General features: G+C 40.7%; 1 long non-coding RNA gene across 1 annotated transcript in view; it reads right to left on the bottom strand.

Moving 5' to 3' along the window:
* Window positions 1–1,399: 1,399 nt before the first annotated feature.
* Window positions 1,400–11,263, bottom strand: part of LOC308123997 — a 231,136-nt gene continuing 221,272 nt past the window's right edge. The window contains exon 9 of the long non-coding RNA XR_013936268.1: window positions 1,400–2,826. This is a non-coding gene — a long non-coding RNA (uncharacterized lncRNA). The remainder of the gene's footprint in view (window positions 2,827–11,263) is intronic.

Below are 11,263 nucleotides of genomic sequence, written 5' to 3'. Positions count from 1 at the left end.
AAGGACTGTTCCCTAAAATAGCTCTGGGCACACACCTGAACCCCGTATTTCACATTTATCACTTCACGGCCTAAAATGAGTTGACAATTTGAAGCAATGGTGCACTCACTGATTAAGTATGACATTTATTTTATATCCCACCCTCCCAAAAAAATCATTAAATATCTGAAAAGTAGACACCATACCTCTGTAAAACCATGATTTTTTTTAATGTTTATAATCAACATGCTGTGAGAGCAGTGGACTCAGAAATAACCGTGGAGAAAACAGAGGGAGGACAGAGCAGTTACAGATGAGTGCATGCATGAAGACAGCTATGGCAGAGGAAAGAGGCTCGAGAGAAAGAGTGGGCTGGATGTATAGGGGAAATTGGATAGGGAAACAACAGAGGGAGGGGAAAGGCAGGCACAAGGAGATAGCAAGGGTAGAGTGGCAGGAGAATGAGAGAGTGTAGAAAGGAGGGAAATGAAGGAGGAGGGGGGGGGGGGGGGGTGAAAAGCAAAGGATAATTTGGAGAAAAGCAATGGAAGGTGGTGGAAGAAGAGCTTTCCCTCCCAGCCGTATACTGTTTCCTCAAAGCGGCTTTCATCCGCCCTCACATCTTCAGCCTGGGTTGGGGAACCTCTCTGCAAACTCTACACATATAGACACATGCTGATCATGCCAAAAAAAAAAAAAGTCCTTTGACAGAAATCAGTCTACCTTTTGGCATCGTTCAAAAAAAAGAAGGATTTTGTTGCTACAGGGAACTAATTAAAAAGGAAAATAGAAAGCTCAAAAGGTTTCCTCTAATTACAGCCAAAGTGAGCCTTTTGAGCCAGCTGAATATTGAACTCTCCTCGCGAAGACGGAGCCAAAATTGAATGATTTGTTTTTCTTTTGTTCTGCAGGAAGTGGAAGGAGCTCTCAGTCAAATACACACTCACACAGAGGGAAAAGACAAACATCAGCACGTCAGACAAGCCTACAGCTGGGTTACTATATATTTTCTATATCCCGATTATATAATGATAAGAGCCAAACTTTTACTAGAGCCATTAAGTATGCACACGCACAGTAATCGCTCGCTAAAGATACACACACAACCCGAATAAATGCTCAGAGCAGAGAGGAGACAAAGGAATTAAAGCAAGTCTGACTAACAGAGTATGACATGTCCAAGGTCTATCACTAATTATGCCCCCACTGCAACAAACTGTTCCCTTTCTATGATCCACTGAAACGGGAGATGGCAGAAGAGGCTACAGTAATTACTGCTGAAACCATCTTATAAGTGAAGTGCGTGTTAGTCATCAGAAGGTGCAAGATAAGGGATTTAGAATATGAGGACACCAGTCTTACCATGCTATCATCAGGGTTAGGGTTAGGGTTTTTTTTTTTATATTTTTTTCGTTTTTTTCAGATTATGGTGGCTACAACAGCTTGTATACTAAACAAAATGAATCAGAGCGTATATGAAGACAAAGGCAAATATCTAAAACTGGTCCACATCACCTGAATGGTTCTTAGGTCTTACAGTGCACCTCCTTGTTTGGGACGAGACAATGTGCTTTGGTTAATTCAGATGAGCTCAGGTCAGGCTCGAGCCAGCACTGGGTTGCAGGTGATTCCTGGAGAAGTTGGATTTAACTGAGAGGCTATTAAAAGCAGTAAACATTTAAAAAATATGTATTTCCCCTCAGCTGCCGTCATTTACTGTTCCTGTGTGTAATCTGAGCCTCGCCTCACATTTTTTAGTCATTTGTTCAGTTTTGCTGATATTGAATATCCGCAATAGTACGCCAATAGATATACTACTCATGCACATTGTTCTCCAATGTGGGAAAAAAAACCAACATTTTTACATATGTGAACAGATGGCATGGGGGTTGTCGACTTATTTGACAATGTTTGGATAAGTTTTGTTATTTGGTGAAAAGGAACTAAGCAATATTCAGCATTTGCATGAGGAGCATTTGCTGGAAACTGTCCTACAATTTTGTCATTTACATGGACAAATATGTTATTTCTTTCCTCCATATTTACTCTTCAAATGGTTTCTCTCAATCAAATAGTCAGTCCCGGGATGTTTTTCCTTATCAAGCTGCATAATCTAGAGCATAATCGTGATGTGCTCATGTTCATAGCTAAACTAAAATCATTGTACATTCCCCATGTCTTGGCCAGACATCACCCTGCAACACTCAATAGCATCTCACTTCGCAAATAAGAGCCACTCTTCTCCGATGCAATGTAATTTAGGTGTTAAGTTTAAAAGGAGGAGGAAGATTTTACCTCAGAATTTTCCACAGTGCACATAATGACTGAGTCCACCATGTCAAACCAAGCGTGCAATACAAACACGCGCAGATCTGGTCCATTCGTTAAACATGCTGTCCACACAGAACACACCGAAGACGCTCACGTAGATTTATGTTGTCATCCAATGGCCCATTTAGATTTCTTGCTTCCCTGTTGTTGTCTTGCATTGCACTATTGCATTGCTAACAGAGATGATAGGCGAGGCATGCCATTTATCTCTGACAGATCCGACTGAACACAGTTTCTTACTGGCTGGGCGGGATTCGCGATTGCTAAAGCGGCACGTCGGGTCTGTTGGACCATGTTAATTAAGCAGGGAAGAGGATGTGATTTCCACTTTCCAACCTCCAACGTTCCATTCTGCTGCGACATGCATGAAGTGAATCTCAGGTCGGAGCTCAAATGGATAATACAATTTAAATACCGGGACTCATTTTTGTTTTAGAATAGGCAATTAGTTTCAGAAAAAAAGATTTTGCTCGCTTACCTTTCAGCACTCAAGCAACCTTTCCAAGAGTTCAAGAGCTGCAGGAAAACAAAGGAAAAACCACAAGTTAGAGCACAATATCAATAACTCTGCTGAAGGTGATGCAACAACGAGTGACGGTTCAAATGGAATTGGTGAACACAAAGTTTTGCGGTTTTAATCACAGCTAAAACAGCGCAATAATCGGCCACCTTGAGCTGAGCACTAAGTCACTCTGCCATTGCTTTTTTTTTTAATAGTGTAAAGGGCAAACATTTATAAGCCACTGATTAGATTTGGCAGGCACATGTGTCTGACTCTAAAAAGCTTGCAATTTCCCAACGTGTTACAAAAGCCATCTTCTTCGCCGCATACATTGAGTCACTGCTTCAATGTGCTGTGTTTCCCATGCAATTCATTGGAGCACAAAAAAGGGCAACGAGAACAAAGGGCAAATGGGAGTTTGGGGGCCACTGAACAGCTTCTTAGTTTGGCACTAATTAAAATGTGGGAGGCACTCAAAAGGTCAAAGATTGACCAAAGAGTAAATGGGGAAAAAAAAAAAAGAAAGAAAGAAAATCTGGGCAAGTCGCTGCTGATTGTGTGCATAAGGCGCTCAAGGTCCTGTAGATTATTACCAAGCTCACTTTCAAAAGGGGGAATCGGGAGAAATGTGCGAGAGAATTAGTCGTGTGACTGATAAACAGCATATCTCCATGCTCAGCTCCCCTTTTTTTTTTTCTTTCTTTCTTTTTTTTTTTTTTCAGCTGGGAGATAAAATTCAAGCTTGGCAATGGTTGCTAGCACAATTGATTTTGGCAGAGGAATATGACTGCAAAGTATGAGGGCTAAGTATCTGAATAGCTGCTGTCAAAATGCCGAAGGGGAATTTATTCCTAGTTTATATGCAAGCTATACCATGGAGTCACTAAATGGTGTGATACTGTGATGTACAGTATGCTGCCATTTCTTTGGTGTATAATCATGGCGCTGTGCAAGGCACAAGCTTATGAATGCTCAGCCTGGGTTGAGTAAACGCAGAGAAAATGTAAAGTCATTCGCTCGGATATGACAGATCCTTTACATTTTTGAAATATAAAACTGTGCATGAAGCCCTGCTGCAATTAGCATAAACTCAATATCGGCCTGGATGTCGGCTCATTCTGAATAAAAGTTACATTTTGGACATCTGATGTACTTCAACTTAATAATAACATAATTAATATATATATATATATATATATATCAATTTTCAATTAATCTTCTCTTTTCAAGATGACGCACAGCATCAGTCACATCTTAGTAGGAGAGAAATCTGATGCAAGCATGAATTGGGAGAAAGCAAATGGGAGAGGAAAACACAGTGGAGAGTTAAGGAAGAGAAAATTGGTAGCCCAATTGTGTCTGATCTGTCCCGGCGCCACTAAAAAGGTTTCCTGACCCGTGGGGAATGCAGAAAATGATTAATAGGTACACTCCAGCAATCAGCAGGCAATGAGAGAGCCACCTGTCAGGTTTTGCTGCTCTTGGTAGATGTATAGCTAATAATTGGCCTTGAATATAGCCACTCAGGTACTATCAGAATTGTGCCGACCCACTAGGTTGCGAAGACAAAAGGAATGGAATCAATGTTTGTTTAATGTGGAATATTGTGAGTAGATGGAGATTCAGAATATGTCTAAATTTGACACAAATTTGACACAAATGACAGCACGCATGTCTGTCTCACTATTGTGGCAGCCATTAATGCAGTTTAAAATTGCATGTTGGACGGTGCCAAGCGTCCTCAAACATCCCGCTGAGACCCCACGGTCTAAGATGTATTTATTCAGTTGCCGTCTGACAACACCTTGCTCCAACATTATTTCCTAAATATTACCAAATTATGAAAGTGGCAACATAGGGACGAGACATGACAACCTTCTTAAAACACCATCTGTTGCACAGCACAACCACAGCAAGGCAAGATTAGCCAGCGAGGCTGAAAGAGTCGCATTACATGACACCCACAGTGTTTCACTGCATGGTAAAGGGCAAAATGCAGCATTTCCACATCACTTAGTGTAAAATGCTGTTGCATGTTCACAATGATTTTATCTTGCAGTCACTAGAAACATCTTGGCTTTTGCAGTGAATACAGCTGGGAGATTGTATGGCCACACGGGCTACCGTAAACCAGCAAGAAGAGGAATACCCAAGTACTGTCTTTTGACATTTCCACTGGTATCAGTGACGGGTGATTAAGACAGGTTAGAAAGTGATATTATCCTGCTGTGTGTAAACATAGTCTGAGAGTATCAGATCTGATGTTCAGTGATGATGTGTAGCCTACCTAAATAACCCAGTCGATGACAGGCCTTAGCGCTCCATTTATTCCTACGCTAATACCTATAACCGGTTTCCTTCCCCCATTCCACAAACCCAGGGCACTTTTTTCTCCTTCCATCACTATATCTTTTTGTCTTTTTTTTCTCCCTAGATTTGAGACATTTCTTTTCCTCTTCACCTTCATGTCAGGGTCACTGTCCTTTTAGCCCTGCTCACTATTCCCCCATCCTATCCTCCCCATATCTTTCCGCCCCCTTTGTCCCCTTTCGAAGTTCTCCGTCCATTGCCCTCCTGACAGCCACCCATCAACCTGGGTGCAATTTAAAAAGCCCTTCAACAGCTGCCATTCCATCGGGCCAGCTATCAGTCCAGCTGCCAAAGCCCAGACAGCGACTCTGCTTCAGCAAGCAACTTTGAACGTCGGGTTGGTTCCCTCAATTCCAAATGGACTGAAGGTGAAAGACTCTATTTCTCAAAGCTTGGCTCAGCTGAAGACAGGGTGACAGAGGTTGAGATTCGAGGAAGCGCCGTTACTTCCCTCCCTGGCATGTTACAGCCAACATCTGGCACGCGGGGTTGTGGTCTGGAGACAAATAGTTTGGCTTCATGTTGTATGATGGATATGATTTAGGAATATCAGCATGAAGCGGTGCGTCAAGGTTTATTGGTAAACATCACACTGCTTTTGGGGGGGTGGGGGTGTGGGGGGGGGGGGATAGAGAAGGCTCCTGGGAAAATTCTGTAAGGAGGAAGAAGAATAGTGTTTGTGGTTGTGCAGAGATTTATCACTTCCTTCTGTGTATGTGTGTGCATGAGCTGCAGCTGTGTGTCCGTCTGCTTGCCTGCATGCAAACACTGCATACATTTCCCATCTGAATGTGCATGTTGCCTGAAACAATCAAGTGAAAACATCTCAGGCTAAAGGCTCGGCAGCCTGCTGTTGTGCGCTCCTCCATATGTCTTTGTCAGAAATATTTGCTGTGCACTGAATGAGGGATGACATCTATCCAAGTGCTATTTTTCCAGTTGCTCCTTCTTGAAGATGGCAAGAATTGCATTGATAGATGCCAGATCGGCCAACGCCATCATCAAATCTAGCAACTGGCCACTAGTGACATTCGCAAACACACCATCTGGTTTCCAGCCTCCAATAGTCATTTAAGGGGAAAAATGGGAAGGCTGCATCCTTTCTCCTGTCACAATTAGCAACTGTGTGAGATGGATGTGAGACCCGCTCTGCTGTTATAGATCACTGAAAGATGTGAGCCTGGAAAATATGTTGAGGCAGTCTACAGACATTGGTGTATGTGTTTGTCTGTCCATCCATCCATCCATCCATCCATCCATCCATCCATCCATCCAGCCATCCATCCATCCATGACACTTGCTGGCCCTCCGTATTCCTAACTTTCCCCCACTCAGCTGGACTTGTGCTCGTCTCTGTCTGCAGTGCCTGGAGTGAAAATCCACAGCGCAGTGAGGCTGTGTCAAGATAACACAAAATTTTAATTTAGAGATTTATTTTCCCCTAAAGTCAGAATATACTTTATGCTTGTTTGGAATATCCACAAATGTTTTGATCACGGTCAAATGTAAATATTTAACATTTCTCTAAATACCTCCAGCTCATGCAAGGTCTATTTAGTAAAAGGCTATTCCAGCTGCATTGTGCCGGTGCTGCATATACTGTAGCTGAAGGAGGGAAGCTATTTTCAATTGCTTCTTCTGGAACGACTGAAGCCATTGTGTTGCAGGCTCTTGCTGTTCGCCAAAGCTTTTAGTCCATTGTGCAGCAGCATCACTTTTGCCCACAGTCACAAGACCGCACCAACAAAAGCTCCAGTTGGCTGGGTCACACTGCGACGTACCTGGGGGATGTATACATGTTTTGCATGGACAGTGGAGGGTAATCGTTGAGTGCTGCGGCTTCCACTGAAATAAAATGCCCCGAGCGAGCTGACATTAGGGGAGACATCTTCCCCGATCCCATTCAGGAAAGAAAGTTAATGGACTTGAAGTGGGTCGTGTGGAGTTAAAGTCAATCTGCTGCCAATGGAGAGGCTTTGATGTAGCAGAGATTAAGCAATTGTTGGAATTTTATATTCAAACCCCGAGTTTCCGCAACTCGAACTGTTTAAACCTTTATCAGTGTCGTCAAACACTTTACTGGTTAATTTAGCAAGCTTTCTAAAGGTGCTCATTAAGGTTTGTTTTTTTTGTGTTGCCACCCAATGAAATCCTTGGAAATGATACATGATAACTCCTGAAAGTTATATTAGAATATTTTAGAACATCATCACTTATATATTTAGTTAATATTGTTCTGTCAAAATCACACACGCTTCACAATGTATTGCTTGGAAATATACTTGCATTATAACCATTTAAAGACTCTAATTTGGATCCCAAATCTCACTTAGTACTGCTGTCGCCCTGTATTGTGGTTCATTTGCAAGTCCAATAAATAGTTTAAAAATATGTACAAGTTAAAAGTCTGAATAAAATAGGTTCAACGCTTGCAGAGCCTAACATAAAGACGTATATGACTTTCTACAGTTTGAGCAGGTTTCCTGCTGATTATATATATATATATATATATATATATATATATATATATATATATATATATTTTTTTTTTAACGGAGAATGCAGAAATCTTAAGCATTACCATAAATTACCAATTAATGTGAGCAAAAGTGTGTTTGGCAATGAGTTTCACTTTCCATATGTGAACATAGGCAGTCCTGCTTTAATTTGATTCACAATACATATATGTTTAACCCCTCTTGTGAAGTGGCAATGTGTAGACCAGATGTATAATCCCAACTGCCCCTTCACAGTCTGCATAAGATCAAACATGGTGTAATGATTGTATTCCCTTTAATCAGGTGTACTGACCGGGAGGAAAAATGCCAAAGCCAAGGGCCAAAACATGACGTGGAAGTCTCCACATATAGTAATTTGCCTGATAGATGGCTAAAGGTGAAATGAGGCTGGTTATTCTTTGAGTTTTGATCTTAATCTATCAATCCATCTCCTATGGCTAAGACAGGCTACACTCTATACAGGCCACCACTCTCTATACATGTCACACAGTGCAAACACAGACACTCAACAACACCTGTTCATACCTAATGGCAATTTTCGAGTCATCAAATTATCCCCCGTCTAGCTCAACCATGACACAAACCAAGGGCCTTCTCATTGTGAGCTAATTCTATTGAAATATCTGTTTGCAGGATATTACGCAGGTCTGCTTTCTTTTTAATGCTCTGCTTCTCTGTAGCCAACAAGTGCAGGAGAAGTCATGGCTCTCTGGTGGTATACATCAGTTAATGATAGAAGTGTCCTTCCTGTGCCCTTCTGTAATAGCCAAGCATCATTAGTGAGAGGGTTAAGAGGGGGGCCAACCATCCATATGTTTCAATAATTACCCTGAACTTCTGTCAAGGCAGGCGCATACAGCAAGGCTGAGTTAACATCACAGTACAAAATATACTTAGAGAAGAATAACTGATCTCCCTTCCTGTAACATCCTGCCTGTATTTTCTAGGAAAAAAAAAAAAAAAGTAAAGTAGATGAGGGCAAAAGTTCCAAATGTTTAATCATGTGGCGATGGATCACGCCACGCAGTTTGTGCACTGTAAGTCACGTTATAACCTCCGCGCCTCCCCTCCCTGCTCTCCCAAATCACAACCCCCAATCTATTTTCTGCCTGGCTAGTCTTATGAAACTGCATATATTCTGTCAGATTACTCCCATCATATCCCCATACTGTTTAGTCCTCGGCTGTTTGAGGAGCAGATTTGGATGTGACGGCCAAAACAACACGAGTGTGCGAGCTGATCAGAGACAGGCCTCACCTCTGAGATTTACCAGTGGACCTTTGAGCCTTAAAGTTAAATTCATGTGTTTTTTTTCCTGTTTTGTCCCCCCCCAAATCCTCTGATGTGATGAATCAAGTTGGAATAATGTTTAGAATCTCAGTGGTGTGTTTTTACATCTGAGCTTTATAAGTATGATAATGTACATTTCTTTTAGTCTTACAAATATCTGTATAGTTATGAAGCAGCAGTGTTCTGCCTCAGAGAAAACACAGATGCATTGGTAGTATGTTTTCATTTAATCTCCATATTAGTAGTTGTACTTTTTCTTAATATATATATATATATATATATATATATATATATATATAATATTTTCAAAGGCATACCATCAGTCTCAATGAGCAAATTAAAATGACCTTTATTTTAATAATTTGCTTCACTAGGCTAATAGCCTGTAATGCACCATTAATATGATTGTGGATGGATAAATTATTTTCTGCCATCAGTATCTTGTGAAAAAATAATAAAATAAAGAATTTCTTGAAAAAGTGCGTTGGCTGTAACCAGAAAAAAAAAAAGAAAAGAAAAAGATGACGTGAAATTTTCATTTGCTGGGAAATTACCTTAATGTCTCTATTCACTCTGAGCCTGAGCCGGCGTTGTGAATAGAAATAGCTGTGTGAGAGATGGTGGCTAATAAAAATGTACACGTAGAGAGGGTGTATCAGGGCAACAAATCAGAGTCAACGGGCCAAAACAACTTTTATGTTCAGCTATGAGGAGATCACCTTGCATCAGGTCACCACTACGTTTGAGCCACATGAACAAAACACAACCAAAGAGATATAAAAAGCCATATTAACCAAATGTCATAGTTTTCTACCCACTTTATTGTACTGAAATAAGCTGTAAATTGAGGCTGGTTATCATAACATTATGAAATTATTAATAGATTAGTACATTTTGATTTGTATGGGACTATTACAAAGAAAAATGACACGCGTCTCTTGATTTAAGTCATGATAGTGTGTCTCTCGTTAGAGTTGCAAATGCGTATTTAGATTTGAATATGAAAACACTGTGCATGTGCAACATATTCAGTGTGTGCAGACTGAATTTGTTCGTGCCTGTAAATATCAATATCATCATCAGATGGGCCTCTCAGTCGGCTCATTTAACAAGTGGATTTTATTACTCTTCTGCCATTGAGATGAGTCCGTCATGGATTCTTTTGCTCGCGATCCACTCTGCCAGCCACACTTTAGTCAGCCATTTTGATTTGAAATGTCCTTCTGAACTATACAACCTTCATAACACTAAGTGGCACAAATGTGAACCTGCAAGTTCTTACTGAGGGCAAAGAAAACCCTCTTTCTGTATCTGAGAAAACAGGATATTTATAGGTGAAAAAATCTCATTACAAACACACAAATATCAGTTCATATACACATACAGAGATACGCACGTATGCGCACACACGCTGGTCCACAAGTTAAACACTAACCAACCAGTTGACTCAAACAGTGAGGTTATAGTGTAATCTTCTGCAGACACAATGACATTCTGTAACCTTTGATTTCCAACCACTCCGTTCAAATTTGCATGTAGGCAACTTTCCGGGGGAATACCCGTAGAAATCCAACCACAACATCAGAAGCTGCTCCCACGCAAGAGTGGGACACTGACCTTTATACTATGTAATTGTTTTATTCTTAGATTAGAATAAGATTTCCCCTCCCAGGAAAGCTGACAATTCTGGACCTTTATAGAGTCCATAGACCGTGAAGGTGGAAAATGGCAAAAAGCACCAGTTCGCAAAGTTAGTACTCAGCTTTGTGTCTACAGTGTTTGGAGCCACGTGGCTGCATTGTCCTCGGCCACTGTGGCTCCTGCTGCCTCAGCACAGCGGTATTAGGATGAACTGCATTAGCTTAATGGCTATTCAACAACATCAATTTGAGATTTATTCTTTTTTTTTTTTTGCTCTACCGTGCCATTCAAATTAATACGTTTACTAGCTCTTTTCCTGATGGCCATTAAGGCAATTTATTGATGTGTGCTTTTGAGTTGAAGCTTCAATAAAATCAAAAAAGAAATGCAGATGATACATTTTGATCTAGTGAGTTTGCATAATTGTGCACACACTACTTATTAAATTAAATAAAACAAATCAATTGCTGTGGAATTCAAAGTCTTTTAATCACTTAGTGCATTTTTTCTTTTTTTTGCTTTAAGATATCAACTTGCAGTGCATCAAATGCATTAAAGTAACACGTCTCTCATTCACCCACATCCAGTTATTTATTCACAGACTTTCTTTTTTACTCAGGAGAAGACCTTA

The sequence above is a fragment of the Lipophrys pholis genome (assembly GCF_963383615.2).
Source record: "Lipophrys pholis genome assembly, chromosome: 18".
NCBI classification, from domain to species: domain Eukaryota; kingdom Metazoa; phylum Chordata; class Actinopteri; order Blenniiformes; family Blenniidae; genus Lipophrys; species Lipophrys pholis.
Note: the sequence above shows the minus strand (reverse complement) of the source record. Positions and strands in the feature narration are given on the sequence as shown.